The 27330-nt window shown below is 42.3% G+C and overlaps 1 long non-coding RNA gene across 5 annotated transcripts in view; it reads right to left on the reverse strand.

Moving 5' to 3' along the window:
• LOC139597624 (uncharacterized) overlaps window positions 1–21674 on the reverse strand; it is a 52540-nt gene extending 30866 nt beyond the window's left edge. The window contains exons 1-5 of one of the 5 annotated variants that reach the window (XR_011681658.1): window positions 21210–21674; window positions 16379–19518; window positions 12264–12369; window positions 12063–12168; window positions 1301–11176 (exon numbers count right to left, since the gene is read on the reverse strand). This is a non-coding gene — a long non-coding RNA (uncharacterized lncRNA). Of the gene's footprint in view, window positions 1–1300; window positions 11177–12062; window positions 12169–12263; window positions 12370–16378; window positions 19519–21209 lie in introns of those variants that run through there. The other 4 variants (XR_011681663.1, XR_011681660.1, XR_011681659.1 and 1 more) reach the window with 4 other exon arrangements.
• Window positions 21675–27330: the final 5656 nt, after the last annotated feature.

The following is a 27330-nucleotide window of genomic DNA, read 5'->3' on the forward strand; positions in this document are numbered from 1 at the left end:
TATTACTATTGCAGATGTCTTACCAAAATTCCCTAAAGCAAAATGATCCCAGAACTTACACTGTACACATCCCTAACTACTAAGCATTGATATCTTTTATAATCTGTTTCCCATCTAAAACAAAGATGGCTTAAACTTCTCTGCTGAAATAAAGCCGTTTGCCCTTTTTGGGTGGAAAACAAATTACTCCATGCGTCATCTTCAGCATACGCCAATTCCTTACATCAAATGCAAAAAAAAACCAAAAAACAAACAAACCCTTCTACTTAAGTGAGCCTCTCAGCAGCCTGATTTGCCTTTATTTCCCCTTCTACATTGCTAAAAATCACAGGATTATTGATATCTGCAGCAGGAAAGGCATGTCAGCAGCTGAAATGAGGCTATCATGAGATAGCAAACACAGAGATCATTTTAGCAGGGTAGGACACATCTCAAAGCCCAAGACAGAGAAAAGTTTGAGTTTGGGATGAAAAAAATCTTTGCTGGGGGCACCATGCTACAGCGCCACAAAAATTATCCTATGAAGACAGGCTGAGAGAGTTGGAATTGTTCAGCCTGGAAAAGAGAAGCCTCCAGGGAGATCTTACTGTGGCCTTTCAGTACTTAAAGGGAGCTTATAAGAAAGATAGGGAAAGACTTTACAGTAGGGCCTGCAGCAATAGGACAAGGAGTAATGTTTTTAAACAAAAAGAGGGCAGATTCAGACTAGGAATCTGCAGGAAGAAATTTTTTATGATGAAGACAGTGAAACACTGGGACAGGTTGACCAGAGAGGCTGTAGATGCCTCATCCCTGGAAACACTTAGGTACAGGCAGGATGGAGCTCTGAGCAACCTGATGTAGTTGAAGACATTCCCTCCTTATTGCATGGGGGGTTGGACTAGGTGACCTTTAAAGGTGCCTTCTGACCCAAACCCTTCTATGAATCAATGATTCTATGCAGTCCTTCAGAACAGAATTGGGAAAGCCCAGAAGGTAATACCCAGTTTTAATCCAAATTATGTATTAACTTCTAATGGACAAATGAATGTAGAACTCTTATTCTAAAGTGTGACTGTAACTTAGCTTAGCACTAACTACTAGATTTCCCATCCCATTTATCTTTATTATAAGAACCAATCCTTACTACATGCACAGGCAGAGGCTTTGAATATGTTATGATAATGAATGCCATTATGAAGTTAGAGTACAGTGGTGTGAAGAAAGTGATTCACCACTGGCAAAATACAAACAAATAAATTTATTGGATGATACATTGCCTAGATGCATGACTCTAGGTTTATAAACAAGGGGTTATATATTTTTCCACAGCTATAATCTAATATTACCAAACTGGGGAATACCAAATAGAGGTAAGATATTTATAATAATTCCAACAATAAGAGAAATGAAATCTTAAAGAAATACAAGTAAATAGCAGAACCTCTAATAAGAGAGGACATGATAGTACTAATTTAGCAGTGAAATTTTTCTTCTGAAGCTAAGGATGACTGGCAATTTGTAAGTGCAGCTAACTGACCATCTTCTAAAGTGGAAGTGGAAACTGGGAAAAAGGTCATCGTGATACACCAAATATAGAGATCATCATAATTTTTAACCAAAGGCAAATAAGACAACATTTGTCTTGTCATGTGTTCAGATTGCATGTCACTTACAGTGACAGGCCTTACAGTGATCCCATCATCCCACTATAACTGCAGTTATGGGGCATGGGAAGAACTACTGTTATGTGGTAAAATTGTCATAGCGCTGCAGGTATATTGCTCTATCCTCTGCTGACATCCAGGAAGTGTTCTCTGAATGTTTATTATAGCCATTGCAGCTTTGCGATACCTCAGAGGTTCTGATCTGCTAGGAAGGCCCAGCTGAATGACTGCTAACTTGGGAATATCTTGGCATTGGAAGAAGGTTATCATTTCAGGATCCCAGAGGCAGCAGGGCTCTTGCTGCCATCCAGTCTCTCCTGGAGCATGACTGAGGGGCTGAGGGTGGAGGAGTAGAATTCTCCCTGATATAGAGACAGCCCTTTAGCTCTAAAAAATTAAATTCCTTAGGCAGCAGTCATTTTCTGTCTTTACCATCCATCTGGGAAATGAGGATTGTGTTCATTATACCAAACAACTTTCCAGGGTCCATGCTCTCTAGAAAACTGGCATTGACGTTCAGGCTGGGTTGCCCCTTCCCTGTAGCAGAAGCTGGAATGAGATGCTTTTGTTTCTCCAGGATTCACTGGAGTGAGTCCAGAAGAGGGACACGAAGATGCTTCTCAGATGCACTCCAGCATGTCAAAGTCTCTTGTGTAGTGGAGAGCCCAGACCTGAACCTAGCACTGCAGACATCTCACCAGGGCTACACAGAGAGATGAAGGATTGCCTTCCTCATCATGCTGGCAGTGTTCTTTGCAATGGGACTACTGTGCACATCCCCCTCCTTTTCCAGCCAAGCTGAAGCATCCACAAGACAAACTGGTGACTAACACGCAGCCTATCCTGGTTGTTTAGCAAAACATAGTTTGTCACCTGAATTGAAGAGCTCTGGTGAATCCCACAACAAAATAATTGAGTTAAACGCAAATTACTTCATCATTTATGACGTTTCAACAATGCCTGTGCTCTTATAAACTAATTGAAATTTAAAAAAACCCTGTCTTTCCTTGGGTGCTATGGGGCTTTTCTGCTTTGCACCGTCTGCATGCAGGGTCTTGTGTGATTACTCAGCCCCTGCACATGTGGGGAAGCTTTATGAGCTTTGAGATCAGCTCCAGATGGCAGCTCGGTGCTCTCTTTTTCCCAACACCCATGGGATGCCTGGCTAGCAGGATGTGGATGCAGCCAAAGGCAGCACAGGGCAGAAGAGGAGAAGCAGGTTTCTCAGCAGGGCTGTGGGCAGAGCTGACTGTGACAGACCCTCAGGGATGGGCTAGCAGAGAGGCATGAAGTTCTTACAAAAGGTCAACTGCCCCATGCCTGAAAATTACTCAAGAGGTCTTGCTTATTCTGCAAGCCTCAAGAGGGCTTGTTAATTACTGTGTTTATTATGGTGAGATGCTCTAGGATAGCTTGGTGTGAAATGAGCTCATTTGTTAAAAGTGACCTTAAAATATGAAATGCAGAGCCTGGTTCTCATCTTGGCACCTTCTCCAATCAATAACATCAGGCAGACATGAGAGGCCATCTCAGAATTGCAATGTGCTGCATCAGCATCAATGAGGTGGAAATTAGTCTGAGGTTCACAAACATTTGGGACTTGTTTTTTAATCACCTTTGTCTTCATAAAATTATTCATTATACTTTTATTTGGCTTATCTCCACTTGGTCCTTCCAGGAGTATGTATTCCATGAAAAGGAAGGAATGGAAATTTACCTAAAGTGCTGCAGGGAATCTAGAATTATGGCTGTTCACTTGAGTAGGGAAAAAAAAAATGTTGCTCATCTCTATTAAAAGATATGAAGAGAAAAATAATTTTGCAGACTTGGGTTTCACTTTAAAGAACAACTTTTTGGCTGAAAACAGCTGATTTTTCACATGAATCATCAGCCAGGGCTGATGTTTCATGGTTCTGCTGTGCCTGTACCACTGAGCCCTGAAGGCTCACAGAGGTTTAACCCATGGCTGCAGCTCCTCAAGATGGCCAGCCTTGGCAGCAGCTTAGCATGGCATGTTGGAGCTGTGTTCCCTTCAGGTCTTACTTTCTCATTAAAAATTTAGGTAGCTCTATTTTGCTCCATCTTAAACAAGGCAGTGACCCTGAGTTTTCTGGCAAATCTCCAGATGTGGTCTTCTGTAGGAAAAATTTTGGGTCATTCTTGTATTCATTAAAAATAAAGGAGAAAAGCCCTTATCACCAAGGATAGTGGCATTTATCAGCTCCATTTTGCTGAGCTCAGCTGAATTACTGTCAGCCAAATAGGCAAACTTGAAAGATACATTTTTCCCATCTCCTTTGAAAGTCCTGTGTCATTAGAAATGCCTAAAAATTGCAGGTAGAAATTGGCTCTCCACTTTGACCCCTTAGCTTTAGAGAAGTCCTTATTGTATTGTTTTGACTGTTGCCTTTTCTAACATGGCCATATATATCCAGAGCTTTGTGTTCAGACAAATGGTCTTTCTACACTATTGCCTATTTATCCTTATTAACTTATTATTGAATTTAAGTTTCCAGTTTTTGCTTTCACTTTTCTAACTTCCAGCAAAAGGTGTTCCTAAAACTATGGACACATACAGGAACTGCTGGCAAAGCGACAAAATAGCCAGAGGGAGGAGGGAATGCTTAGGGCAACTTCTACCCTGGTTGGTTAAGCAGAACTTCCATTGACATCCTGAAACAGATGAGGTCCTGATAAAAACAGTCATGATTGACTGTTGTGCTATCTGGCTGCATTCTAGACTTTTAAATGAATTTGAAAGCAGCCAGGCATCTAATCTTTTTCAAAGGAACAGCCAAGACAGAAAAGAATTTTGCTATGCAGTTTTGGGGCTAACAGTGTGCAGTGAACAAAATCCTGATCAAGCATGGTGCAATACCCATACTTGACATTTCTGTAGAAGGAATGGAAGATGTGTGGGATGGACTGGCCTATGGAAGTATCCATTTCTGCCTGGTAGCAAAAGAAGATATCCAGGAAAACTAGGATAGAACTGGCACTTGTCTTTTCATGGGCAAATCTGGGAGCACTGGATCCCAGCACAAGTTTAATTTTTGGTAAGAGAAAGAAGCACAGCTCAAAGTTGTTTGCTTTTGATAGAAACATCCAGGTATTTGAGGTGCTCCTAAATCAGTGCTTGAGATCAGTAGTATTTTGTGGCAATCACGGCCAGGAGTTGAACATGCAGGTGAGGAATAGGAGAATTCTGTACCAGTTTGATCACTTGGTGTCATTGAGCTGGGAGTGAGACTGAATTTTGTGAACTCCACAGTGCTTCAGCTGCTCTACACCTGTCTTACCCACCTCACAGCTTGTGTCACTCCCTCTGCACAAGGTACTGAGTTTCTGCTACCATGTGCCAAGTCTCCTTTTCTTCATATTGAGTCAATGAGGGGCTAAGGATGCAAATAAAGAGAATAAGATACTTTTTCCTTTGTCCTCTGAATGCCTAATCCAGAGGTGATTGATAGCAGTGGAGGAAGTAACTGCATCAGACCTTGATTCGAGAGTGACTCTGCCCAAGAGCAGGGGAGCTGTACATCTGTGTGGGATACACATCTGTGGCACCAAAAGAATAAGTCCCATCATCTGTCACCTTGGACTCCATGGATATGGTTTTTCTTCCAGTAAAATGTTAAATTCTCCAGGTAAGAAAAATCCTTTCACCATATCTTTGCATCTAAAACCATTTGTTAAAGGATTCATTTTAAAGCCTGAGAGAACTATTATTCTCTGACCTCTTATTTTGAAGAGAATACCCAAGGTAGATTAAAGTGTTATTATTGCTTGATCAAACAATGTACTTGAATGTTTGTTGGGAAAAAGGTATTCCAAAATACAGAAAAGTGTCTTTTCATAACAGTGTCAGACCTCTTGATGAATTACAGAATGTCACCCAACTGTGATTCCTCTTGCTCAAACCACGAATTGTGTTTGCATACATTGTGTAGGCTTAATATTTCCCCGTCATATAGGCATGTGGAAAAAAAAAAATGAGCCAAAATGAAATAAAACAAGCAAAGAAGACACATTTGTACTGCCTATGAGAGCAATCAGGACCACAATTATCTAGTGCAATTCTCTTTGGATACCTAAATAAAAGATAAATTTGTTTTTTGAATAAAAGTGGTTTGTGCTTATGAAAACAAAACATGCCCTTGTATGTGTCAGAAGACTAAATAGAGAGAGAGCAGAAAATGTACAGAATGGAGTGAAAGAGGGCACCCCTGTGCATGACATTCTCTTCAGCAGATTCACTAAGGTTTCCTGGCCACTGCCAGCCAAGCTCCAATGGGATTTGCCTTATTTGACTGACAGGTCTGCAAATTAGCAAAGGTTAATTGTACACTGGAGCTGAGCACCCATGGGTCACAGTGTGAAGAGAAGAAAAGCCCCTCCAGAGGCTGGTTCATGCATTCCAAGGTAGGAGTGTAAAAGAACTGAAAGGATCAGAGTCAATGTTACCCCACCGATCGCTACAGAAAGTCTGCGATATGGACAGGAGATGTTTCCCCAATTCAAAGCCAGTTGTTTGAGGCATCCCAACCCCTTTAAGCCATATCCTTAGCATGGAAAGCCTAAGAGCTCAAGTCAGATTTCAAAGGACTTGGTATATGAATAATAGGGAATTTGGAGCTAAAGCATGATTAAGAGCCCTAGGTGGGGCTGCAATGTGGGGGTAACTTCAGACAGGTTTTATTACCTTGCTAGCTGGACATATCCTTGGTTAATTCCTGCAGCTTGTATTTGTGCTTTACTGTGCCTTTTATCAGTATGCGACTGGATATTTCTTTGAAGCAACTTTTTTATTTAGGCACCAAGAACACAGGAAGCATTTTCCTCTAGCAAAATTTGAAACCTCTTTTTTTCAGCCAGAATACTGCCCAAAGAGGTTGCCTGACTTGTAGCATTGGCCCCAGGCCATGCAGCAGTTTGCTCCACCCGCTATTTCTAGACTATAACTTCTTAAAGGATTTCTTGTCATCTTTTTACCTCTGACTCACAGCCCCAAAGTAGGCTCTCAAATATTTGCATTAAAACCCCCACGCTATGTGTCCTGATCTTCACATGAGCCCATAACTACTGCTGAGTAAAGGAACACTCACTCAACACCTCCTCATGGAAAACTGCTGCTTTTTCCAGTGGTTTCAGTAAGGTTTTGGAGTTAGGTAAGCTCCCTAGAAACTACTCAAACTTACTCATGACAGTAAAATACCAAATTTTTTTCTGAACCTTACAGACTTCTTGGTGTCAGCAAAGTTTCAGCATGTGTAAGAGTTTTGTGTAATGAACCATGCTAGCATGTAATATTAATTTTGTGGCCCTTCAACCTTTTTCATCCAACCCTTCCTTTGTTTGCCATACTTACCTGTCCTGTGATGCTTAAACATAGAAAGAAATCTCCTTAGGTCAGGGACCTGTCAATCAGTTAAAGTCTCTAAAGTGCAACACACTTTAACAGGTCTGTATTAATAATGAATCACATTTGCTTTCTAGATGTGCAAACACTTACTGGGGCTTTCTCTCCTGTGTGTCAGAGGGGGTAGGGACTCACTGTATCCAATGAGCAAAAAGCCACTACTAAGATGGCAATGTCAGCTGCTGTAGCCCAGCTGGGACAGGAAGGACAAGACCAACCTCCTGTCAACTAGCAGCAAACTTTTGATCATAAAAGTCCCTCCACAGCTTCAGGCAAACCAAGGCAATAAAATGGGCATAGAGCCCAGCATGTCCAGTTTTACTGTGGTGGTACTTAGAGACTCAAGTTTCACTACATCAAAGAGAAGGCAGACAGTTATCAGCATGGATGCTTTTCTTGAGGTAAGACAACCCCTATTCCTTCTCCTTTCCTTGTAGAATTTAAAGAACTCAGGCAAGAGCTCACTTCAAAGACAGGTAGGTGAGGAAACAGAGGGAATATTGACTTTTAAAGTAACTTCTTACCTCTATAGGATTAAGGAAGTTGGGTAGGTAGTCACCTTGTTTTTCTCATAATTTTCCTCTTCTCCTGAGCACTGAATGTTTTTCTCCTTGTTTCATCTCCTATCCCAACATACAATCCATCAGTCTCCTCAGAGGATAGTCCCCTGACATGGCAAACACAGGGGGAAGGAAGAGACCAAGTCAAATCTGCCCCATGGGCCTCCCTGCAAGATGATTTGAGGTACCCTTGCCCTTCCTCTTTATCACCGTGCCCCAGTGCCCTCCCAGCTCCAGTGCAAGTGATGGACAGGTGGTCAAGACACAGTCAGACCAGGGTAGGGTCCCCAGGGAACAGGGCTGAGAGGGTTCATGTTTCCACCATGAAGGAAAAGCATAAGGGATACATGGCTCAACGTGGTTACATCTGGGAAATGTACTCTGATGGCAGCAATAATTTTCCATTGGTTCCATCATTAAGAACCACAGCAGACTCCTGCTCTGCTCATTGTGTTTGTTGGCATTTCCATTTCTGTTGCATTCTGAGACTACCTTGTCTATTCATGTTTAAGACACAGCCAGTGCCTGTCTTGCCAGTTACCCATTCTCTATAACACATTCTGCTTTTAGTTTAGCTCAAGTGATTTGTATTTTACGATAACCCCATAATTTTTTGAATTTAGCAGCTATCTTCTCTTTAAGTCACATTTTTCTGCCTGCTATGAGTCAGTCTCCCACCATCCCAGAGTACTGACTTGGGTAGCCCAGGTGGGTAGCCCAGGCGGGTAGCTGTTCCTGTGGGTGGACAAAATTTCCAAAAGGAATGAGGCAGGCAAGCAGTTGCAATGAGTCCACTATGACCTTTGGACATCCCAACTTTGAGCATTGTAATTCCTCCAGCCATCAGCTATCTTCAGAGGCCTGACATCCTGCCTACTGCAGCTGTCCTCCTGTCTGTCCTCATGCTGCTGGCCATACAGCATGGGAGCTGCTGGAAGCAGCAATTTCAGGAAAATTGAAGAAGTCACCACGTGATTTTAGTCAGACATTAGATGCTGCCTGGTTGCAGCTCAGCACACTCTCACCTGCATTTCAGCAATGTCACATCTCCTTTTGCATTGGCCACCATTGTGTATAATTTCTACACTGTGTACAAGAGCATGCTGTGAGCAGGAGATAAACTCTTTGTCCACACATGTGTTTGCTATAGCTTTAGGAATCACCCCACTGTGTACTAACAAGAGATTTAAAAAATGAACATCAAATATAAAGATGTGAAAACTGCCATCTGATCCAGAAAGGATCCCTGCTCTTTCAGCCCCTGAAACAGCCTGAAAATTGACTGACCTTGCACTGTATGGATGTTTGTTAACAAACAGAGGCTTTGCTGGCCCAGGGAGGGAAGGGAGCTCCTGAGTATTGTTTCTCAGCCTGAAGATCAATGTCTGTCTTCACATTCCAGAGGTACAAACCCAGTACTGTTAGGAGCTGCACCTCAGCTCATGGTAGCTGCTCTGACAAAACGCTCTTGGTAATATTTTTCATACTATTTTCCTTCTCATACATCCCAAGAGCATATTTGCCTTGTCTTAATTATGGCTTTTCATTAACTACTCATCTTTATTTCTTCATGACTGATTGCCCCAGGTTCTTTCCCTGTACTACTCTTGTCCATGTGTGGATTACCTGTTTTGTATTTGCATCTGTAATTCTCTTAACTGTGCTGAGCCTATACTTGTCATATTTCATTTTTCCTGACAGCCCCTCTAATTCATCCAGGTCATTGCACTAGATCCTAGATTATTACTTACTGTCCCAGAGCGTTGGGTCATCCCTGTACTTATATTTCTTCCACTGCTTTCTGTATGTTTCTCTTAAAAATCTTAAGAAACACCAGGACTCTGTGAAGCCCAGCCCTTGGGCAGGAATGGGGATGGGGAAGGCAGAGGCAGTAAGTGATTTTAAGAGACAAGAGATTCAATCAGACATTAAAGTTAGTGAAATCACTTTCACAGAGGTAGGATAGAGGCATTTCACCAAGAGATACAGCAAGCTAAATGTGCAAGGGGTGGTAAAGGGTGCTCATCAGCACTGCTCTGACCCTTCCATAAAAATATACTTCATTGACTTGAGAAGAGCAAAAGTGCCAAAAAAGCTTCCAGTTGTCAAAGGTAGGTCAGGTCAGCCTTGGGGCTGTGCAGTGCCAGCAGGTCCCAAACCACAGAGCCAGGGATGTGTCTTGGTGGTGTGATCAGCCCTGTTCCTCTGGGGTGGGCTCACCCCACAGCATAAGTGGAGGGTGGGACAGAGCAGTGCTGCTGTGGGAGAGGAGAGGCTGAGCCAGGCAGGGGCAGCTCCCAGAGAAATGCTCTCAGCCTGCCTGATGTTCAGCCACAGCCCCCACTCTGTACTTAGCCCTGCTACAGTCGTTGCAGGCAGCTGTCACTGCTGCTCTCTCCTTTGCTTAATATCCCTCTTTGGCTTTTATGTGAAGCTGAACTGACCACCCAAGGCCTTCTGACTCTCTGCCCTTTGCTGTGAGCAGCTCTTTTACTGTGTAAAGCCCTTTCTTGCATAAATTTTCTGTAAGGGTCATGCAAGAGCAACCACAAGAGTGACCCAGGAAAACATGGTTTATGAATTTGAGGGATGATATGGAGAAAATTGCAGTCAGTTGGCACAACTTAGGAAGGTGATTAGAAAAAAAAAAAAACCCTATGGTGCAAAAAGATTAAGATAGACAAGAAGCAGAAAAGCAGGAGACACACTACTGTCCTCAGAGCATTCCGAGTGCACACACCCCCTTGTCCAGTTGTTCAAGCTATCAGTTTTATTGTGCCCTCAGACCCTCCCATCCTGGGGGCATCAGCTGGGAACTGAATCAGTGTAAAAGAGCTGAGAATATTTCTTCAGCTGGATCAGGTCTTCTCTGACCTAAGCATTGACACCAAACCCAACCAAAAGCAACCAACAAACAGAACACAAAGGTATAAAAGAGGTGTGAAGAGGTCTCCTAAAGCCATCTGTAGCCCCTCTCCCAAAGCTTGATGGAGCGAGCATGGAGCTTGCCTTACCTTGCTCAGGATTGCACATAACAGGCATGTCAGAAATGTTGAGGTTTCCTGTCACCCCGGGCATTGCTGCAGAGGTCACATATCAGTAATGCACTGGAAATGGGGTCTGAGTGCTGCCTCTGCTTGTGCAGACTGCACTTTTGGGGATGGTGGGGAATGGTGCTGAATAAACAGCACGACCTTACACCGGGCAGGACAGTGAATGCCTGATGTGGGGGGGGGACACAGGTTAGTGCTACAAAAGGGAGCAGTTTGCTGTGCATTGAATGTTCTTTGGTGCTGGAGTGCACAACACCTGATTGGAACCTTCCTCAGCGCAGTGGTGGATGAACTTACCTGACGGCTCCACTGAGTGTCCAAAAAAAATCAGAGCCTCTTTCCATTGTTTCCATTGTTCATACTATGCTGTGTCAGTACCTGAAAGGCTGAGCCAGGTGGTGCTGTATGGCCTGGCACAAACACTGAGTCAGGGACATTTGTCACTTTGAGAAGCTGATGCAAGAGCCACCATGTTGGTCATCACTGGGTCTGCTGTCTCTGCAGAGGAACCAGAGCCAAAACTCTGATTCATCTTCTGAGCTATACGTGAATGCTCAGCTTCAAACGCATGCTTGACTCTTACACAAACCATCTGAGAGAAATCAGGCTGTGAAATTTTCCCTGTCCTCCACTTCGCAAGAAGAAACGTTCTGGTTATTTGGGTCTCCATAACTAGAAATAGACCTGTTCTTTCCTGATTGATGGAGAGAGGGAGAGACAAGACAGACCTATTTGCTGCCTAGTAAACTTCATATTCAACCCTTTCCTTTCACACTGATAAAGGAACTGTACATGAATGCTCCTGCCTCTCTATGAAGGATGTGGTTAGGTCTTTGTCTGCCTTGCTAAATGTCTGACTTTCCTGTATCTTGGAACATAGCAAGATACTCCTGTGGACCATGGAGACCATCCCCCATCTCATCTTTTAAGATCAGGTCCTCCTGCAGGCAGCAGCAAGAACACTTCCCCATCCTGTGGAGTACCTGGTGTCCCTGGGACCATCACTGTGCTCTGCTCCTAGTCCCTCTCCAGGGCAGCCCCTGGACAGTGTAAAACATTGCACTGCCCTCTCTGCTGGGATCACTGGCTGGCACCAGGGCTGTGGTACTGGGGTGCATCTATGTCTCCACAGAGCTTTGTCTCATTCATCCACCTGATAGTGGAGCTGCACATATTGATCTAAGGTGCAGGGCTGACTTCCTTTGGCAAGTTCATGTCCTCACCCTATGCCTCAGTTTACCCTTCCATTACATGGGGTGATCACAGCTGCTTGCCTGCAGGCTGGCAAATGTTATCTCTCAGGCTTCAGATGGGAGATATTGAAAATGTCAGCTCTAATACTTTATATGTCACAAGTTGAAAACACAGTTTCAACTGTACTTACCAGAAAAAAGTGGTATTTGAGAAGTCAGGAAGAGCTGGCCATCCCTGCTGCATTGCTGTGCTCCTTTCCTTCCCTTCCCATTGCAGTAATGCAACTGAAGGTAAAACTTGGCAAGGGGAATTTAATAGTGAATTAAAGTGTAGGAGGCAAGGGAAAGAGGCTGATGTTGCAGCACAGCTAATATGCAATAGCCAGACCTACCTGGGCTGGTGGATGATGAGTTGTCAGGATTACATGTGGCAGCGGAATGGCTTGTTTTGAAGTGGAATTATTGAACTGATTATGGGCAAGTTCTTGTATCTACATCCTGCAAATAAATAGTGCAAATAATGAGCAGCAAACAAGGCAAGACACAAACCAAGCCAGGAGAACAAGGAGACAAAGTATTATCTGTCAGAGAGAGACACAAATTGAAAAAAGGGAGTCATTAAGAAAAGGAGATAAATCTGGGGAGGGGGAAGAGTGACAAGGAAGAAAGACAGTGTTGCTGTAAAATGGGATGCACTCATTTTTTAATGGTATATATCCCCAATGAATATCATGAAGATACCTGTCTGCTTTGCTATATATGAGACTGTATGTGTCATGCCATGACACTGCTGTATGCACCTGTCCTGGTCTGTGTGTGCTGCTGCAAGCCTGGTGCATCCCTGTGAGTGATGAACTACTTTCATCAGTTTGCACTAAATGTTGAGAATTAGTTGAGCTATAAGCCATATTTCATGTTAGGTTACAGGGGAAAACAGTGGGAGATAGGATTTATGCTCTCTGTATAAATGAACTTCATAAGCTTTTCTTCGCAAGGGAAAAAGAAATTGTGTCTGATAAAGTTCTGCACTAAAAAAAAAAAAAAAAGAATTTAAAAAAATAATATTTCTAAAGTGGGAAAAAAACAACTTTTGTTATCACTGGTGATTAATTGAATTGATGTGTAACTGTTGTTCCAGAGCAGTGGAGATTAGAAACAGTGACAGACTATGCCCTAGTGGTCCCAATTCTGCTATTACCTGAAATTACAGTCCAAAGCAGACTGACTAGTGTGCCCCACAAATTCATAAAAATTCAAGAGCCACTCTCACCAGTCTACTTTTGATAAATTCTTCTTGATTCAGTAACCTTTCTTAATGGAATTTCTCTCTCTCTTCCTCTCTTTTCTTTTACATTTTTTTTTTCCACTTCGGTCCACACATTTATTATTATCCCTCCCACTCTCCTCCGTGGGAGTGCAGACCTCTGACTAAACATCCATGTTGTAATCTGTACAGGAATTTACTGATGGTGCATGACAGAAGGGACTTAAAGAAAATTATGCATTTCTCAGGTCTACCCTAGGGCACACAAATCAAAGTCTCCCCTGAACACTATATAGTAAAACTGAAAGTAGCTACACTTTATATGGAAATTAGATGATCCTAGGATATAACACAACTAAACATATATCAAAACACAGTGACAATGAAGGTGGAAACTACTTTTTCTTTAGTGAGGATATAAACCTCTATTTTGTTTTATTTGTCTTAAAATATGCCTTTTTCTTCAAGGATGAGAAAAAATCCCACTAGGAATATGCATTCACTGGACAGGCTCTAAAACTCGTGATTCTTTTTTCATTTTCATTTTGCTCTTAGACCACTTTTATTTTTTACTGCCTTAGAAAAGGTATTTAGAATAGTTCATACAGTAACAAATACTTGATCTCCTATGGACTGAATCAGAAAGGGAAGGGCTTAATCAGGGGGCAGGGAGTAATATCTCATGGCACTTTTAGGTCAAGGGACCATATCTAATTTTGCTTTCTTTTTCTCTAGGTTCTTGCTTGTTTTATAACAAAACCAAAACATAAAGTGTAGCAATGTGATATCTTGTACATAAAGCCTGCTGTTTTCCCTCACATTGGCTCCTTCCTGGGGGATGAGCCATTAACAGCAGAGCCCCTCCAGCTGCTGTTGTTGATGGCAGTGCAAAGGCAGCTGCCACATGCAGGCTCATTGCAGCTGGGACATAGATCGTGCAACATCTGGGTTTGTGTCACTTCCCTCCAGGGCTTCCGCACACCTTTCATATTCCATTTTTTTAATGAAATAGGGAGTGGGAGCTGGAGAGATCCATGTATGATTTATGCACTGGAACAGGGCAATGAGGGACAGAGACTGTTCAGTGCCAAAACCAAACAGAAAAGCAGAATAGATAAAAGGAAGATTATGTTTATTCCACTAGTAGTCCTGGATCAGCATTTGAAGAATTAACTTTCTGCACTCTTTTGTGTTGTCATTTTATAGCATGAAAAATCAGCTAATTTCAAGGCAGCATAAGATAAAAAGGAGATGACAAAGTTCAGCAACCCTTGGGGCTCTGTTTTGATGAGCTGATATAGATTAACCCAAGTGTTTTCCCACTTCCATGGGTGTGTAGGATCAGATTGCATCTTGCTGCACATCTTGACAGCAAGTCATCTCATCCATGAAGGCAGCATGACACCAAAATAGAAGCAGGAAAGAAGAAGTAGCCAGAACACAGAGCATGATAGCTGAGCAGATATCAGTTCATGCTCCTATTCTGTGACAGCCTTTCTACCTATAAATCTATTAATTTTCCCATGCCTCATTTACATATTCATAAACTCAAGATGAAACTAGTTTTCTGTCTCACAGGTTCACTATGAAAGGTAAATGATATTAAATATTGTAACCTACTTTACTGCTGTAATACCAAAGTCTATTTAAGATATTATTACCAGAAAGGAGAGATATTTTACAGACAGTTTCCCTTTGTCTCAGAGGAGACCAGACGGTGATGTCAGACTTCCAAAGGCCAACATGACACTGGAAGAAAACATTTATGCTTTCCTCCAAAATATGTAGAGGCCTTGAAAAGTGGAAATCCACTGAGGGCACAACTGGAACAAATAATTCACTGGGACATCATTATCTATCTGCCTGCTACTTGCATATGTCATGGAATATATGTCCATGTGATGCAGGTGAGCGTCTCCCTGCTGGGGAACTGAAGGCAAGGGATTATCTCTCTTTACTCATGAGACCATATCAGTTACTGCATCCAGTCTTGAGCTCCTTGATACGTAGGAAAGGCACCGGTAAATGGGACAAATTCAGAGTGCCAGCAAAATGGTTAGGGGCACTGGCCCCATGAGGACCAGTGGCTGAGGGACCTCACTTTCTCAGCCTAGAGAAGAGGCAACTTTGGAGGCGCTTAGGAGCCACCTGTCACTGTGAGGAGGACATGATGACACATTCTGGAACATCAGTTCCCTCCCCACCCGAATTACTCCATCAGTCAAAATATCTCTATCTTTGCTGACAGTAAAGAAAGAAAGGCACAGTCATCTTCTGCAGAAGTGTATTTGTTTATGTTTAAAGAGATAGCATATGTAGATATAACAATTGGAAAAGGGCCTGTCCTACACTGTATTGTGTAAGTATCTGAGGATATAGAATATGACCTGTTCAATGCCTGCATCATATTTTTCAGAGGCTGATATCTTTGAATTTCTTTTACATGGCAGATGAGATGTTTCCCCTTCAGTACACATTTTAACAGACATCACAGGGGCCACTGAGAAACTGTTTTCCTACCGTATTTTCAGTCTTTCAGTTTTGAACAATACATAAAGTGTCCTAGTGAAAAGAGAAAAATGGCTCAGAGTTAAAAATGCCCCTATTTAATGCAGTGCCTTAATACTGCTGGCATCAGAATGTTATTGTTCACACAAGCAATGGTGTTAAGGAAGTCAAGGCAATAAAACAGAAATCAGAGACGGTGCTTCTGCTAATGAGAAGGAAAATACAGGTACCACAGCAAGTCCCTGGCTGTCCCTCCTGTCTCCTGACCAGCTGTGTGCAGATGTATCTGCTGTGTTGAGGAAGAGGTTTTTCTGCATGGGAAAATGAAAGGGCAGTGCATGTATCCTTCCTGGTGTGATCAGCCTGTACAAACCTGCTTGACCTCAACTCTGGCAGCAGTGCATGGCTTTCTGCAGTCCCCTACCTTCTCCTGCCAGCTTCCCTAGCTCCACCAGGAGCATTTGGATTGTTATGACACACAAAGTCATAAGGTCCTGGTTTCTTTATGGCTCAAGCAGGAATGTTAATTCCAATATTATGGCAATTTTTTTCCTACCTCACAGGCACCGAGCCCACTGCACACAACGAACATTGGCTTTGGGTATGTCCCTTACCCCTCGGGGGCTTCTCATGCCTCCCCCTGCTTATCTCTGTCTCACTAGTGCCACAGACAGGAGGGGAGGATTCATCCATGAATCTCCAGGCAGAGGCACATAAAGGGCTGTTATTTATCACCTCTTTTCCTGTGAAAACGGATGTGGGGCAGTGCGGACAAAATCCCAGCTCAGCACTTGAAGGATCACTGATGAGGATCACTGATGCTATCCTGCATCTCTATCAGCTGCAAACGCTTCCAGGTCCTGCAGGATAAAACCATACAAGGGCTGTGTTTACAGTGTTCATTGTGCAGGCTAGGCACAGCTAGGCAGTACATCATCCTCCCAGAAAATGGCCAGGACAGCAGCTCCGACAGCAGCTACCTTGTTGAACAGCACTCTGTAATACAGCACATGAAATTCAACTGCTTCCCAAAGAGCAAAGCAGATGCCTTCACCATCATGGCCTGTCACATGAAGAGTTATAAGTCATGAGCATGAGAAAGATTCAGCTCTCCTGCTTGGCCAACAAAATAAAACACTTGCTATTTTTTGGGAAAGTAGGAGTGTTGTTCTGGGACAGTAGAGCCGTAGCGGCTGCTCAGAGAGAGAGCGGCTGTCACACAGCTTCTCTGCTGGCCCTGCAATGCCAGCAGGACTCTCCTCCCTTGAGCATGTATTTGAGGAGTGTGTGGTGCCTGCCAGCTGAATCACAGCTGTTGGTAGAGAGAAGATTGATGGCAGGGCAGAGGCAGGTAAGTTCACCAGGAAACATGACCAGTTTTCTTTGGAAAGCAGTCCTTTGCTATAGGAGGGGAAATTACAGCAAGAACAATGAGTAGAAGAGAATCCTGGACAAACTTGCAACAGGAATATGGCATCCTTCTGAATGAGAAATGGGAAAATAGATCAGGCAAAGAGCAGAGCAATAAAGTTTAGAGAAGATGTGTGGGTTTGCAAGGAAAGATGAAGGAGATATAAAGTGGAATGTAGAATCTAGCTAGCAGCTGGGAAGCAATCAGAAAGCCTGTAGTGGGTCTGGGACGGGAAATAGAGTGAAGAAAAAAACAAAAATAGAGGTAGAAACAGGTAGAAACAGAAATGAAGATGTCACTGCACCAAGTTTGCACAGGCTCTTGTGATGACGATTACCTGAGTGCCTGTGCTCCCTAACCCCTCCAGGCTGGGAGCACAGCACAGATACCCACGTTGGCCCTGCATGAATCCTGCACAGCTCTGCAGGAATTACAGGCTGTGCAGCATATCTTCCTGGCCTCAGATTTGCACCTCCCCAGTAAGTCCTGCTTACATATTGGCAGCCATGTGGTGTAGAGCCCAGGAGCCACTACCCAAAAGACAATTATTTACTTAATGTTCATAAATTAATATCTAGCTCCTGGAGTCATCTGGCTCTTTAGGCTTTGGTGAGATGCTGTCTCTCTTTTCCTTTTTTTTTTTTTTCCTCCCCAGTGCACACGAGATAGTGTGGAGCTGTTGATGTGTTTAGTACAAGTTTATCTTGAACACATCTGCTTATGCCAAGGGAATAGTATGAACTCCCAGTGACCTGTAGAGCCTGCATTCCTAATTAGCTGAGAAATATTCCATAATCAGGGTATTGCCATTTCAATGGAGTCTGTAGATAGAAAGGTCATGTTCTTGTCTGGGGTCACAAATAATCACTTCTGACTATATAGTTTCATTCTGACCTAGAGTTAACCAGGTGCAAAGCTGGTAAGCAGCAGGACAAGATTACACTGCCTCACAGAGTACATCTACCCCGAGGGCTTGCCTTATGTTTTTCAGTCACATTTTTTTCTTGCAACCTCTAACAAACATGTACAAACCCTTCAAGCATGACCGAGTAACTGCTTTGAAACAATGCCGGGTTTTATGGCTGCTTTGCTGCAGGCCATCAGCCCCAAGAAGGTGCAACAAGGAAAAAAGCTGAGAATGTGCCCTCCAGTGACACTCACAGGACCCGCAGCACCTGTCAGCCCTTCCTGCCACTCACTCTCCATTTGCCTACTGCCCGCCTTTGTGTTGGGGGTTTTTGGTCATTTTATTTTATTTGCCCCCTGACTTTTTTTATTCTCCAGAGCAGCATTCAGTTTTTGGAACCATCCAGCCTCCTCCATCCACTGCACTGCTTCACCATAGTAAGGAGGCAGAAACTGATTTCTCCAAGGGTCTCTACCACATGGACCCTCTCCACCACAGCAAGAGTTTGGGCAGGAGTAACTCTGGCACAGGGAAACATTCCCAGGTTCCTTCAAACTACCAACTGTGGTGGAAGCATTGCAGTTTGGAGTTTGGCAAGGTTGATTGTAGCTTCCCAGAGGAAGAGCTTGGCTATCTCTGGTTATAATACTCTATGAGTGTCTTCTGTGGTGCAAACACAGACACAAATGTACTCAGAGCGGTGGGGGAAAAGGGAAGGTGATACACCACAACATGCCAGTGGAATATACCATAACTCAATGGAAAGCATGTGAAGGAGAAAAATACACAAATGGCAATAGTCAGTAACAGAGCTACTCACCCAGACTGCAGGCTGATCTGAAGGGGCTAATACCCTGCCTCATCTTTCCAGCTCTCCCAGCCTTCTCTCTGACTAGGCAATCTGTCACTACATCTCTACCCTGGAGGACATCAAAAACTGCAAATCTCTGTACCTATGCCTTGTTCCTTCCTCCAACTGAGTTGTTTCAGGCACAAATGTAGGTTAGAACATTTCTCATGTGGCTACGCTTATGTTTGTGTCTGGGGAAAGGCACTCCACTGATTTTATGCCTTTGCTAGAGGGTTTCTCCCCACCTTCAGAACATCTATACCACAGCAGGGACTGAGGATTGAATTAAGTTTGTGTGATGGATCTGTATGGCTTCTCTACAAAGCAGGCACATAAACCTGAGGGCAGGGCATCTCTGGTTGTAGGAATGGACTCCCAGACTGGAAAGCAGTGGCACAAAAGCCACCAGGAAGTGTTCATGCAACACAAAAATAGTTCCCAGGAAGCTGTGTGTTTTGCTGTGGAAATTATAATTACAGTTCAGTTAACACTTGAAGATCAGTGTTTTCTTTTTGCCAGCAGTCAAGCTTCCTGGTGTTACCTTCAGGAATTCTGCTGTGGATTAATAAATAGGGTGACGTGATCTCAGACTGATAAGTCTCTCCCATCCTCCTCCTCTCAGCTACATTCAGTCCAAACTCTGTGAAATCCTCCTGGAAGCCCTTGAGAAATGTTCTTGCTTACTTCCAAAAAATGTAAAATTTATTCTGAAAAAAAAAAAGGAAGCATTGGTTGGTGAAATAAGTTACACTGTAAAAAATCCTATTGGCAACCTCTGAGAAATTCACAATGACTGTTCCTTTGTCCAGGGTCAGTGTCTCTTGGGCACGTCCCCTTACATGCTGCATATGTTTGTGGATGCTCACTGTTGTATTTGTTGTTTTGTTTGCACAGGGAAATAGTGTCAACATTCCATTTTTTGGGTTGTCTACAGAACAGTGAAACTGTGATGGTTGACTTAGTTCTTTCAGGAGTAGTATTCAAATAGTGATTACTGGAGCTGAATAATTCAGAAAGTTTTCAGATAATCTTTGCTTAGGTCCTGATCTTCCCATAAAAATGCTCGTACTTCATTTTTTTGCTTGCAAAGTCACACGGAATTAAATGGGAGCATGACAGCACACTGAAAGCTATGCCTATCATAAGTCACCTTTCTGCATCAGGGCCCCATGCACTGCATGTTAACAGATATCTGATGGGCAAAAAAAGATTTTAAAATAAGTTTTAAAAGAAGTTTGCTTTGGCCACATCTAAATTCCTTTTGTTTTCAGTGATAGTTTGGAAAAGAGACCTTTGGTAACAAAATAGCAACAACAAAAAAGGCAAGAGGAAACAGTTTTTAAAGCCTCATATGGAAGTTCTTCTGAAAACCCAGTTGTATGCTTGCATAAACAAGGATTCAGCTGAGGTATCTGCACAGTGTTCCTGTCAGAAAACAGCAGTGATGCATATGATTTATCAGAGCACCAGCCACTACATGCCGTGGATATTTGCTCTCAGACCACAGTGTTAAAGATTAGAAAAGGTATCTCTTGAATTCATTTGAATAGCAAATAGACTGGGGAATCACAATCTGTTCTCAGCTATTCAATGGATGAAAAAAGTAATTTATTGAATATATTAGTCTCTAGCAATTATTAGATCAGAGTTAGAGATCTGTAGACAATAATTTCATGTTCTAAATATAATTTCTACAAGCAACTGAAAAGTGATGTTAGTGCATGTAGTTCCTGGCTTCTAGCTCAGTCACAAGTAGTTTGTAACAAATCCTCCCCACTCCCGGTTCGGAGGCTGGCTGACAGTGCCCTCAGCCAAGCACTGGTGTAAGGATTTCTAAGATCAAAGCATGGGTTAGTTACATTAATCTTGTGGAATTAGATTTCTGACCCCTGTTTGTAACTCACAAGTTACAGTTACAAAACTTAGTCACCTACAATGCTTGCAAATGAATTTCAACAATCAATTGAACAGCTGAGCTAATTCATATTAGTACACAGGGAAAGGAATCTTGGACATTTGCATTTTGCATAAAAGCAGGACTGAAAGTACTTCAAGGACAACTGGTAGCAAAAAAAGCACTTTGGGGAGAGGAAAGACACTGGAGTTGTCAGCATCTGGTATTTCTAAGACCAGTGTTCAAATTTTGCATAATTTGCTCAGAAATTAAAGCAGGTTTTCCAACCCTCTTATCAGAGAGCTTTTCTCCCAAGTGTCCATCCTCTTGGCAGCCTCTGCATGGAGACACCAAGCTCCCAGTCATCCTTCCCTTAGAAGCCATTTCATCAACTCAAGTCAGAAGCAGCTGAATGCCTACAGAAGAATCTGGAAAACCAGCATTACATATGGAAAGAAGAGGAGAGAGCACCAAAGAGATGGCAGATTGCCATTTTGTACTCACCCAATTAATACGCTCCTTCCTCCATTTGCTCTCTTGGTCTTTCCAGTCTCCATAATGCCTGGTGAACAGATCAAGGGGTGGAGCTGGACTGGTGACTATCACCTTATAACATCTCTCCTATAAACACATAGTACTAGCACAGGCAGAAGGCACTGTCGTGCTGATCATCATCCTCTGAGTCAGCCATTTACAACCACCTTCTCCAGGCTGTCATCTTGCCACTACAAATTCAAAATCTGAGTCAGAACCCAATTTAAACTGCTATAATTAACAGTCCCAATTTAACCAAACCTAGCAATTTGTCATGTTGCATTCTCTGCATACATCTGAGCATCTTGCATTTGGGCTACTTTGTTCCCTGCTCATCCCCTTCTGCTGCCAAGCAGCTCAGGTCCAAAGAGCACCAGTGGGTTTAGGCTCCCATCAGGATAGAGTCTAACAGCAGCCAAACTATAAAATTCAGCCATGCTGGATTTGTTTTGCTTGTTAAAAAGCAAAGTAGCAAATGTCATGGAATGGGTGCTGCTGTGTGCTAATCTAAAAATACTGATGAGTCAAAAGGGGGTGAAGTTCTGCAAGTGATTTGTCAGTGAAAAAGAGTTATTGTATAATGGAGTGGCCCACTGCAATGAGGCAGCTCTGGGGCAGAGAGCCCGGGTTGGTGAGGAAAAATCCTGGGTGCTGCTTAAGGGAAAGATGTGTGGAAGCATCTTGCTCACTGGAGAGCCCCAGGAAACTTGGACCAGCCAAGTTTTCTATGTGGAAGGTAATTGTTTATTAAACAAGCTAAAAATGAGCACCATTCCCCTAGTTGTTTCTGTATACTCCTGTTACTAACAAATGCTTCACTGAAGAGGGCCTCTGGTCACTGTGGATATTTTGGAGTGTCCCTGACTTCACTTTAAGGGAATTCCCTGCTTTATTTTTAGGGGATTGCAAATAGGTGACTTACAGATTAACTCATGTTTTTGCAGCCACAGGTGATGCCAAAACTGTAGGTGTAAACATATTTCTGAAAAATGTGCCTTTTTAAGATTTAGAGAAGACATTTTCCCTCTACCTTCTCTCCATTGCTTCCTTTCCTTCCTCTCACCATCCATTTTGAATGACTTATTTGGTCTTTGCATTTTGGTGTTGTTTATTTCTGCTGTCTGGAGGCCACCACTAAGAGGTTCTGGCTCTTGAGCCAAGTGCAACTGGAGAACCATCCACTGCCCACATGTGTTTACAATCTGCATGTGATGTGAATGGACTAACAGAGCTTATTTATACATAATTCATGCAGCAGATCAGCAGGCAAGCTGGAATAAACTCCATGTCTCCAAATATGATTTAAGTAACTTATGCCCTAAACTGCGCCCACTCTGCTGTCTCAGTCCTTTGTTGTGATCCCGTCCATCCTGAGGCTTCCCAAGGATGCCCACTGTGTGTGTAACGTTCTGTGAACATGTCCAGTTGAGCCCATTTCAATGCAGTATTTTTTATCATACTTATACATTGCCCTACTTCCTTACTGAAATACCTACATGCCAAAAATTGCAGGCATTTTTTAAACTCATTGAGAAAACTATGACTTCCATGCTGGCTATGTCATACGCTTGCATTTAGGTGCCAATGAATATGTGGTCTTCTCATTATGTCCTCATCATTATTTTAGCTTCAGTTTCTACAGTGATATACTTATCACTGTATAAATGACTATTATATATGTCTTGGGGGAAAAAGATAAACATATTTTTGACAGTGCTTTTTAAATGTCTACAGCTTTACATTTCTATGCTGCCTCAGGAAAGTGCACAGTGCTCCCCCAATCAAACTGTTGTTCTTCAATAGCTATTATAGAATGTATGCACACACATAATAGACATATAATATTATAGGTCTGAATATGTGCTTGCATCTAGAGAAAAATCCGATGGAGTTCTCATTTATGCTCACAGTGACCAAATTGAGAAATAAAAAAATCTTGTGTCATCCTACATATTTTTACTTCAGTGAATTATTTTTATTGATGTTGCAAGTCTTAATTTTAAATTCAGTTTTGAAGAAAAAAGTAGCTGATCTTTTGCCTGTTATTATACAAAATATATTTCTATCAAGTAGAAGGAAATATAATTTGTAAAATGATCAATTCCATAATGATTACAGTGGAGAAATATATTTTCTAATATAATTTGTTAAATGGAGGAATTTCATATGAAATAGTAGATTTCCAAATTTATACAAATAACACCAGATGGTGAGCAGCTAGTTTTAATTAAATTAGGTTTGATAATTATAGCTGTTTAATTTTTAGGTTTGACTCAGATTAGAAAAAATGTATTATTTCCCTGTAAAATTATTTTTAGTTTTCTTCCAAGGTTGTGGATATTGCATTATTCACCAGGGCCTGGAGCAGCAGAGATCTCTGGTCAACTTTCTGGCAGCTGATTTCAGCCAGCCGTGGTTCTGCCTCAGCAACCCAGAGGATGTGGCAGGCTGGACACTGGATGTGGCACTCTCCTGATGGGAGTCAGAGGGAGTTCTGCCAATGGGAGCAGGAGGGAGTTTCCCCACACCCAAATACGTTTTCAGAGGTCAGTCTGTTGACTCCAGCCCTTCATTTCAGCTGCTTTTAAGCAAAGGAAGGCGTCTGGTGAGGACGATGCCTTTGCGCTTGCCATGTGCGTTTCTGCACTGTGACTGCAGTGATCCATTGCACACACGCCTGCCTGCACTCCCTGCAGTTTGTGGCCTGCAGCATTCCCTCTGCGAGGACCCTGCAAGGGCTGCAGCCTGTTCAGCCACACACAGCAGTAAAGTGATGAGCCCTGGCACTGGTACCCTGCTGTAGCACACCCTTTTCCATCACTACTGCTTTCCAGAAGTTCCTCTGGTTTTGTCCCAGCCTTGAGCTCACGAGGTCTCAGTGACTCCACTGAGCCATGGAAATATGCTTAAAGCTGCAAATGTGTCCAAGCCCTTTTCAGAATGTGGATAGAGTCCAAAGCCTATCTTGCAGGACCAGCTCCTGGCTAATCAATGCTCACAATCCCACGAGAATCACCTCCTGCCTTTGGAACAAGCTGAGGATGATCAGGATCCATATAATCAAGTCTGTTCCATTTACAGGTCTGGCAGTTGCAGCTACAAGCCCAAATGAATGCTTTCATCAACTTTGCAGGTCACAACTACAAAAAGGGCCTTGGCTGCAGTGACATCTGTGAATGCTCAGCTTCTGCCCAGCAGCAGGATGGTGCAGGTTAAAAGATCCAGGCGAGAACAACTGTGGGGCGTTTGCTCAGTGGATGGTGTGATGCTCGGGGGGAAAAGGACTCTTTCAGTGTGACTGAATTCATGGCACACTTCTCATTTTCCTGAGCTGTTAATCCATCTCCTGGAGTCTGTACACCATAAGAAAGAGGTGGGTGTGAAACAAAAAGGTTTGAGTCATTGTATCATCACAGTGCAAAGGCACTTGGAATATGGTAATTGTAATTGAAAACTATAATTGTAATTGAACATATAATTGAGAACTTCAATGTTGCAGTTAAAAGATGTGTTCAGAATCTGCCTATAACTCATGGAAATCTTCAAATGCTTGTAACTTCAAGTACAATTTTAGGCTGGAAGAAGCCAGCCCAAAGGCTTACTCTCCATTTCAGATGACATTAAGAACATTACAAGTTTCCTTAAATCCTCCCCCCCACTTCAGCTTTCTTAGAGCTTATGCTTGGACTGGCACACAGGCAAGGTGGTGCTGTCCTGCCTCCGCTCTCTAAAGTTCTTTTTCTTTTATCTCAGTTTTCTCTCAGCATGGTTCTTCTTCCATTATCTGCCTAGTGCAAATCCTGTCTCCTGCTCTCCTTTCTCTTTTTGTGTGTGCTGAAAGGCAGCCTCCCTGAATTTGGATGATATTGATTATGTAAATCAGCACTTCTCCTCTAGATTGCTTTTTCTTTGTGAACTGGGAGCATAATTTGCAGTCTTCTACCTGATAATTGTGAGGATAATTTGAGCTGTCTCTTTGTGGAGTCATCAGTGACTGTTTTAATTTCCATATGTGAGCAGTGCTCTTCTATTTTTAATTTTTTTTTCCTAATCCTACCTCCTTCTGAACTACTGGATTGATTCTGCTGTTCATAACAGCATCACCTGAAGTCTATTTTGGAGTTTCCGCTGCCAGCAAGATTGAAATTTATCTACAATGTGGCAGGTTTTTCAACATTTCCAGAAAAGATATAATCCCATAACTATCAGCCTGACAATAAAGTTGTCTATCTGTAATGGAAAATTGAGGACTCATGGTCATGTTTTTCACTGCAAAAATGTTTCAAAATTAAGTAAAACAATACCATTTTGTTGTGAATTACACATGTCTTTCATCAACTTGAAAACCAATAGGTTTGAAAATTAAAATAATGAGAGGTTCATGACATATCATTCTTTTATTCAGCATTGAACACAACCCACTTACGAAGTGCCATGTAGCACATTTCACAGCAAATGAGATTTAAGTAATCTATTCACATGGGTTTCTAAAGGATAGAAGGAAAAATAGAATAGCCTATTACTGGCTGTTGTCTCAGAAAAGGTGACCATTGCTTTATTATACCATTTCTAAAAAAGCACTGCAAGCAGCTTCCTCCTCCCTGGTTCACAGGATATTGGTATTGGCTAAGCACTGAAAATATGCTGAAGGTTTTAGAAGATACAAATAAAGAGGAACTCTGAGCTGAGGCAGAGACCCTAAGGCAGCTCCCTTTGGTGTCAGCAGTCCTCTGGAGTTGGCTCCCTGGGCATCCAAAGGCTTCACAGAGCACAGAGGCAGGACATCTCTGCAGTGCCTCGGGCAGCACTAATGATAACATGACCACGGCTGCCTCTTCATCTTCCAATTTCCTATCAGATCCTTCAAGCTTGACCTCACAAAAAATCCATGTAAGATATGGCTGTGATTGAACTAGTTTCTTTGGGACTGAGTTTCACAAGGAATTGCACAGTTAAGGAAAAAAAAATCTCCAAAGCTGCAGCAAAACCAAAAAAACCTCTCTCAAATTTCTCCACAAGAAAAAAAAAATACTTAGGAGTTTTATTTTTATAAACCAACCATATCCCCTTCTATTTTAGTTAATAAAATAGTATCAAAAGCTACATTAATTTGTCTACGTGAAAAATAGTTTGGAGGAAATATGTTCTATTCCAAATATGTCCAAAAAGGGTCACATCTGACCCAGTCAATATGCTTTTAAAAATTTCTGTCTGCAAGAGAAATGTCATGGTAATTAGTACATTTTCATGAAGTAGTTCCCTTTGGACAAACTGGCATTTTCTAACAGGAAAATATTCTGTTAGAAAATTTCAGATCGATTCTACTGTTAACAAAATGCTCAGTTGCACCTGCAAATAAAGTCACACATCTGGGCTCTGTTGAAATCAGTCATGATTCTGTCAGAGGCTTCAAAGAGTCAGGAATTACAAATGTGGAGGCACGTGTGTATGAATATATGTATCTGTATCATTTATGTGTATCATCTATCTTTTACATATCTATACCTAGATAATTATAGATCTTGCTATATGCACACCAGGAAAATGACTGGTCTAACAGATGGGAGTCCTGCAGGAAACCCTAAGAAGAGCCAGTGTTGCAGGAGAAGAGAGGCAAAGGCATATGTTTTGTTGTAGCTTGAATTACCAGAGAGCTAATCCCCAGGAAGGGGGTATATTTGACCTTCTGCAGCATGGGGAAAGTTAACCTTTAATATTTCTCAATCAACACATTCCAGGGGAAACTTTCTGTTCCATCGCAGTATTAAAAAACCATTGGGATATCTGCATTTTTAGCAAGCTGTAGAATCTAGAGGGTTGGATTTTTTCAGCACCAGTCACACAATTTGTCAACGCTGTACTAGCTGAACAGTCAGTCAAACGAGACTCTCTTAATTCTTGAAATGTGGCCAGTTTCCCAAATTTAAACAAAGTGGCCAAAGATGTTTATTTTCATTCTTGGTTAGCTGGTAAATGGTTTGAATGTGATATTAAGCATCATTAGCAACTGTTGAAAGGTGAAATGATTGAAATGAATAAGAAATGCTACATTTCAAAATGTATGGGGCTGTATTGCTCCCATGAGAACTCC

Source organism: Agelaius tricolor, unplaced genomic scaffold (assembly GCF_023055355.1).
Source record: "Agelaius tricolor isolate 1412-34295 unplaced genomic scaffold, bAgeTri1.0.p SCAF_1, whole genome shotgun sequence".
Classification (NCBI taxonomy): Eukaryota; Metazoa; Chordata; class Aves; order Passeriformes; family Icteridae; genus Agelaius; species Agelaius tricolor.